General features: G+C 55.8%; 3 non-coding genes across 3 annotated transcripts in view; all 3 read right to left on the reverse strand.

Moving 5' to 3' along the window:
• Nucleotides 1-155, reverse strand: part of LOC139968455 (large subunit ribosomal RNA) — a 4,028-nt gene extending 3,873 nt beyond the window's left edge. Inside the window, exon 1 of the ribosomal RNA XR_011793453.1 lies at nucleotides 1-155. This exon is cut by the window's left edge and continues 3,873 nt beyond it. This is a non-coding gene — a ribosomal RNA (large subunit ribosomal RNA).
• A 434-nt stretch (nucleotides 156-589) lies between these two features.
• LOC139968213 (5.8S ribosomal RNA) lies at nucleotides 590-749 on the reverse strand. Its single transcript, XR_011793251.1, has one exon. It is a non-coding gene; the product is annotated as a 5.8S ribosomal RNA (ribosomal RNA).
• A 605-nt stretch (nucleotides 750-1,354) lies between these two features.
• On the reverse strand, nucleotides 1,355-3,232 carry LOC139968337 (small subunit ribosomal RNA). The gene has a single exon (XR_011793342.1). It is a non-coding gene; the product is annotated as a small subunit ribosomal RNA (ribosomal RNA).
• Nucleotides 3,233-7,500: the final 4,268 nt, after the last annotated feature.

Consider the following 7,500-nt stretch of genomic DNA (forward strand, 5'->3'; position numbering starts at 1 on the left):
CCACAGGTCCCTCGCACCGCAAACGGGCGCGGGGATTCGGCGATGGGCTCTTCCTGCTTCGCTCGCCGCTACTGAAGGAATCCTTGTTAGTTTCTTTTCTCTCCGCTTAGTGATATGCTTAAATCCAGCGGGTAATCTCATCCGATCTGAGGTCTGGAATCGTGAAAGACACGTGGAACGTGATCGGAGTCATAGCGGCGACCCGGGGTCTCTCCTTCCCCGGCGCTCCCCGAAGAATCGGGTCGCCGGCGGGAAAGGGTGGCCTACCATGCGCCTGCGAGAACGCAGACGGGAGGACGAGAGACCCCGCGATTGGGTCGACCGGCTCTGCCCGGCAGAGGCTCCTCGACCGTTCCGGGGGGTCGGACGCTGGACCGCACCACGGGCGCATACGTCTACACCCCGATGGCACGTCGCACGACCGACGAACCCCCGGTTACCGATCGAGCCTGCTCGCCGAGTTTCACCGGCGCCGACATCACAGAACTCCATCTGACACTGACCCGACGCAGCCGGCCGTCGAAGGGACGGCTGCGGCCGGGCGCTCCTCCGGCGCGCGAACACGCCGACTCTGTGAGTGATTGTCTTCAGACGCTCAGACGGACGTGGCTCGAGGAGCAGAGCATCCCCGAGCCGCCATTTGCGTTCGAATAAGTCGATGATCAGTGAGTTCTGCAATTCACATGAATTCTCGCATCTAACTGCGTTCTTCATCGACGCACGAGCCGAGTGATCCACCACCAAGAATTGTCATTTGCCACTGGAAGACTCCCGCGTTCGCAAACTCTCCTCAGAGCCGAGGGAAGAAGTGGAACGGAAGGAGAAAGGACACGGGGACTCTGTGCCTTCTTTGCTTGTGACTGGAAAGAAATATCCTCCGTCGAGCCGAGGGGGGAAGCGGGCTCCCTCCTTCCCCCCACCGCCGCGAGGGCGGGTCGCGCGAGTCAGACTCGCCGACTGGGGGGAAATCGGGCGACACCGGTGCCCCTTCTCTGCCCTGCGGAGAATGCCTCGAGGAGCGCCGCGCCGCGGACGGCGACGGCGTCTCCACCCTTGCGGGACTTCTCCCTCGAAGCTACCGGGAGCGCGAGACTCCGTGAGACAGACGACGAGAGAAGAACCGGGTACTCCCCGGGCTGGTCTGTGTGTGACACGCCCGTCTCCTTTTTGTCGGAGAGAGCGAAGGCGAAGCGCGGGGTCTGACCTCGACCGTGGAACGGGGAAGGAGGCGGTGAAAACCCCGCTCGAGTCCCCCCGGCTTTTCCAATTTGCTCTCTCCGCGTGTCTCTCTGTGACGGCTTTTCCGACATTCCCCCTTTGTTCCCTCTCCGATCACGGAGGGGAAGGGTTCTGTTAATGATCCTTCCGCAGGTTCACCTACGGAAACCTTGTTACGACTTTTACTTCCTCTAAATGATCAAGTTTGACCGTCTTCTCGTCGCGCCTCGACAACCGGCCGAAGCCGGGGGTGCCAGACGGTCGATCCGATGGCCTCACTAAGTCATTCGATCGGTAGTAGCGACGGGCGGTGTGTACAAAGGGCAGGGACGTAATCAATGCGAGCTGATGACTCGCGTTTACTTGGAATTCCTCGTTCAAGGGACACAATTACAAGTCCCTGTCCCCAGCACGGAGAAGTCTCAGCGGATTACCCGGACCTTTCGGCCGAGGGCAAATGTACCCGCTGCTTGCGCCAGTGTAGCGCGCGTGCGGCCCCGGACATCTAAGGGCATCACAGACCTGTTATTGCTCCATCTCGTATGGCTGAAAGCCATTTGTCCCTCTAAGAAGTTCGCGGCTCACCACGACGGGTGGCCGGACTATTTAGCAAGCAAGAGTCTCGTTCGTTATCGGAATTAACCAGACAAATCACTCCACCAACTAAGAACGGCCATGCACCACCATCCACAAAATCAAGAAAGAGCTCTCAATCTGTCAATCCTCACTGTGTCCGGGCCGGGTAGGTTTCCCCGTGTTGAGTCAAATTAAGCCGCAGGCTCCACTCCTGGTGGTGCCCTTCCGTCAATTCCTTTAAGTTTCAGCTTTGCAACCATACTTCCCCCGGAACCCAAAGACTTTGGTTTTCCGGAGAGTTGCCCGCCGCGTCATGGGAGGAACGCCGGCGAATTACGAGTCGGTATCGTTTATGGTCGGAACTAGGGCGGTATCTGATCGCCTTCGATCCTCCGACTTTCGTTCTTGATCAATGAAGACATTCTTGGCAAATGCTTTCGCTGTCGGGCGTCTTGCGACGATCCAAGAATTTCACCTCTCACGCCGCAATACGAATGCCCCCGGCAGTCCCTCTTGATCATTACCTCAGGATCTCAAGACCAACGAAATAGAACCGAGGTCCTCTTCCACTATTCCATGCTGAGCTGTTCGGGCACTTTGGCCTGCTTTGAACACTTCAATTTTCTCAAAGTAAACGTTCCAGTCTCGCACGGCACTCAGTTAAGAGCACCGCACGACCAACCGAATCACTGGCCGGGAAAAATCTCCCACGACTCCCGTTTGACGGGGAGAAGGGGAACGGGCAGTGCACGCCTCACGGCGGACCGCCCGCCCCGGCCAGAAATCCGACTACGAGCTTTTTAACTGCAGCAAATTTAATATACGCTGCTGGAGCTGGAATTACCGCGGCTGCTGGCACCAGACTTGCCCTCCAGTAGATCCTCGTTAAAGGATTTAAAGTGTACTCATTCCGATCACAGGGCCTCCGAAGAGGCCTGTATCGTTATTTTTTGTCACTACCTCCCCGTGTCAGGAGTGGGTAATTTGCGTGCCTGCTGCCTTCCTTGGATGTGGTAGCCGTTTCTCAGGCTCCCTCTCCGGAATCGAACCCTGATTCTCCGTTACCCGTCACAACCATGATAAGCGCATAACTTACCATCGAAAGTTGATAGAGCAGACTTTTGAAGGGAGCGTCGCCGGTGCAAGACCGTGCGATCGGCATGATTATCTAGAGTTCACCAGCGGAGACCGGACCCCGAAAGGACCGGGCTGGCCTTGTTCCTAATAAGAGCACGCTTCCCCCGAAGGGTCGGCGCTTTGTTGCATGTATTAGCTCTAGAATTACCACAGTTATCCATGGTATAAGACTTTCTCCAATAAACCATAACTGATCTAATGAGCCATCTGCAGTTTCTCTTGTATGTTCAGGATTGTACTTAGACGTGCATGGCTTAATCTTTGAGACAAGCATATGACTACTGGCAGGATCAACCAGGTAACGGTCGACAGAACCGGGCTGGGCCCGTTCGCCGTCCGGGAGTCGCTCTCGCACTCCCCTCTCTCTCTCTCTGAATTCTCAATTGTCGATGCCGTGCTATTACGGTACAGTGATCGAAGAACCGCCCGAAGGGATTCTCGAGGTGTGTATCTCTACCCGAGTCGACTGGGTCGTCTCGAGAGGAGTCGCAGTGGTCCCGCCTCGGAGACGGGACCGGTTCGAAGCGACGCGGGAGGGCGACGGCTCGTCCACTGGAACAGGGGAGAGCAATCGCACGCCTCGAGCGTGCATTCGTTGCTTGGATGAAAAAGCCCGTACCGAGCGCCGAGTGCAACACATGGTCGCAGCAACGGCAGCATGCCCGAACGGGTCCCGTGGAGAAAGCTCGATATCTGACGACACCGAGGTCCTGCTCTTTCTCCACCGGGGGTTCTGCGGATGAAAAGGCTCAATATCTGAACGTCGATATATACGTGTGCACGGAGGGACACCTCTGCTCACGGGGCGAGTGGGTGAAAACCCCCGCTCTGAGCGCCGAGTTGCAACACATGGTCGCGATGAAACGACGGCTGACCCTACCGAAAGGGCCCGCTGGAGTCCAACCATGACACGTATACACACACGACAGACATTAAAAGCCTTCTCGAGTCTTGGATCGACTCTACTACCCCCCTCATATATAGAATCCGATTCACTCTGCCCGCTCGTTCTGACCATTGGATCACACACTTAAGCCAATACCCGCTACACTTAAGAGATCTCGAAATCTCGAACGAGACCCAGATTCTCTGCGGGTGAGTCGGGCGGCCTGCCGTCGCCGTCGGCTTGCCGTTTGCCTTTCGCCTGGTCGCATGGCACTCGTGCCATCGACCACGCAACGCGAGAGGCCTTCTCCCTTCTCCTTTCTCTCTCATCTCTACTCTCTCTCTTCTCCACCGGGGGTTCTGCGGATGAAAAAGCTCAATATCTGGGATTGTATATATACATATGCACGAAAGAACCTTCTACTCACGGGGCGAGTGGGTGAAAACCCCCGCACCGAGCGCCGAGTTGCAACACATGGTCGCGATGAAACGACGGCTGACCCTACCGAGAAGGCCAGCAAGGGTCTGACGTGCAAAAACATATTTACGCACCACAGGCAAGGAGCCTTTTCGAGTCTCGGGTGGACTCCCGTCCGCGAAAGCTTCATATCTGAACGTCGATATATACGTGTGCACGGAGGGACACCTCTGCTCACGGGGCGAGTGGGTGAAAACCCCCGCTCTGAGCGCCGAGTTGCAACACATGGTCGCGATGAAACGACGGCTGACCCTACCGAAAGGGCCCGCTGGAGTCCAACCATGACACGCATACACACACGACAGACATTAAAAGCCTTCTCGAGTCTTGGATCGACTCTACTACCCCCCTCATATATAGAATCCGATTCACTCTGCCCGCTCGTTCTGACCATTGGATCACACACTTAAGCCAATACCCGCTACACTAAAGAGATCTCAAAATCTCGGACGAGAGCCACACCTTGCGGATGCATCGGGCGGCCTGCCGTCGAGGTCGGCCGTCGCCCCGTCTCACAGACTCGTGCAACACGACGAGTCCCAGCCTACGCCTGTGTGCATCACCGTCGGCCTAAATCTCGGCCCTCGCCCGGTCGCATGACACTCGTGCCATCGACCGCACCATCGACCTTCTCACCCGGGAGCAACCCGTGTTTTCAGAGGAGTGCCGGGGTTGCTCCCGTGCCGGGTATGTCTTGTCCGGCGGCGCCCCGTCTCACAGACTCGTGCAACGACAACGGGTCCCATGCCTACGCATGTGTGCATCACCGTCGGCTAATTACTCGGCCCTCGCCCGGTCGCATGACACTCGTGCCGTCGATCACACCATCGACCTTCTCACATGGGAGCGACCCGTATTTTCAGAGGAGTGTCGGGGTTGCTCCCGTGCCGGATATATCTTGACGAAATCAAGGAGATATATGAGGAAACTTCTACAATTTGAAGATCGACCGGCGAGACAAGACACTCCCCTTAATATATAATCCGATTCACTCTGCCCACTCATTCTGACCATTGGGTCACACACTTAAGCCAATACCCGTTACACTAAAGTTGACCATGTTTTGTTTTTTTTGATATTATTATTATTATTTTTTTTTTGTCAACGTCCTCTGTAACGAAGTCAAAACTCTATGCATGTGTTCGCGTGTCGTTCTGCCGTCTCCGCCGGGCACATCCCAGCCAGCGCCCGATACATTTCAGTTGACAACGGTCACAACTCTATGCATGTGCTCGTGGGTCGTTCTGCCGTCAACGTCGGGAACACACAGGCCAGTACCCGCTACATTAAAATTGACAATGGTCACAACTCTATGCATGTGCTCGTGGGTCGTCTCTACCGTCAACGTCGGGCGCACACAGGCCAGTACCCGATACATGCAAGTTGACAGTGGTCACAAACTCTATGCATGTGTTCGCGTGTCGTTCTGCCGTCTCCGCCGGGCACATCCCAGCCAGCGCCCGATACATTCAAGTTGACAACGGTCACAACTCTATGCATGTGCTCGTGGGTCGTTCTACCGTCAACGTCGGGCGCACACAGGCCAGTACCCGATACATGCAAGTTGACAATGGTCACAAACTCTATGCATGTGTTCGCGTGTCGTTCTGCCGTCTCCGCCGGGCACATCCCAGCCAGCGCCCGATACATTCAAGTTGACAACGGTCACAACTCTATGCATGTGTTCGCGTGTCGTTCTGCCGTCTCCGCCGGGCACATCCCAGCCAGCGCCCGATACATTAAAGTTGACAACGGTCACAACTCTATGCATGTGCTCGTGGGTCGTTCTACCGTCAACGTCGGGCGCACACAGGCCAGTACCCGATACATGCAAGTTGACAGTGGTCACAAACTCTATGCATGTGTTCGCGTGTCGTTCTGCCGTCTCCGCCGGGCACATCCCAGCCAGCGCCCGATACATTCAAGTTGACAACGGTCACAACTCTATGCATGTGTTCGCGTGTCGTTCTGCCGTCTCCGCCGGGCACATCCCAGCCAGCGCCCGATACATTCAAGTTGACAATGGTCACAACTCTATGCATGTGTTCGCGGGTCGTTCTACCGTCACCGTCGGGCACACTTGAGCCAGTACCCCGCTTGACTTTTTTTTTTTTTTTTTAAGTCAACGTCTTCTTCAAGGAAGTCCAAATTCTATGCATGTGTTCGTGGGTCGTTCTGCCGTCTCCGTCGGGCACACACAGGCCAGCGCCCGATACATTCAAGTTGACAGTGGTCAAAACTCTATGCATGTGTTCGCGTGTCGTTCTGCCGTCTCCGCCGCGCACATCCTAGCCAGCGCCCGATACATTCAAGTTGACGATGGTCACAACACTATGCATGTGTTCGCGTGTCGTTCTGCCGTCTCCGCCGGGCGCATCCCAGCCAGCGCCCGATACATTCAAGTTGACAACGGTCACAACTCTATGCATGTGCTCGTGGGTCGTTCTACCGTCAACGTCGGGCGCACACAGGCCAGTACCCGATTCATGCAAGTTGACAACGGTCACAAACTCTATGCATGTGTTCGCGTGTCGTTCTGCCGTCTCCGCCGGGCACATCCCAGCCAGCGCCCGATACATTCAAGTTGACAACGGTCACAAACTCTATGCATGTGTTCGCGTGTCGTTCTGCCGTCTCCGCCGGGCACATCCCAGCCAGCGCCCGATACATTCAAGTTGACAATGGTCACAACTCTATGCATGTGTTCGCGGGTCGTTCTACCGTCACCGTCGGGCACACTTGAGCCAGTACCCCGCTTGACTTTTTTTTTTTTTTTTTTATGTCAACGTCTTCTTCAAGGAAGTCCAAATTCTATGCATGTGTTCGTGGGTCGTTCTGCCGTCTCCGTCGGGCACACACAGGCCAGCGCCCGATACATTCAAGTTGACAATGGTCACAACTCTATGCATGTGTTCGCGGGTCGTTCTGCCGTCAACGTCGGGCACACACAGGCCAGTACCCGATACACGCAAGTTGACAATGGTCACAAACTCTATGCATGTGTTCGCGTGTCGTTCTGCCGTCTCCGCCGCGCACATCCTAGCCAGCGCCCGATACATTAAAGTTGACAGTGGTCAAAACTCTATGCATGTGTTCGCGTGTCGTTCTGCCGTCTCCGCCGCGCACATCCTAGCCAGCGCCCGATACATTCAAGTTGACGACGGTCACAACACTATGAATGTGTTCGCGTGTCGTTCTGCCGTCTC

The sequence above is a fragment of the Apostichopus japonicus genome, chromosome 5, assembly GCF_037975245.1.
Source record: "Apostichopus japonicus isolate 1M-3 chromosome 5, ASM3797524v1, whole genome shotgun sequence".
In the NCBI taxonomy this organism is placed as follows: Eukaryota; Metazoa; Echinodermata; class Holothuroidea; order Aspidochirotida; family Stichopodidae; genus Apostichopus; species Apostichopus japonicus.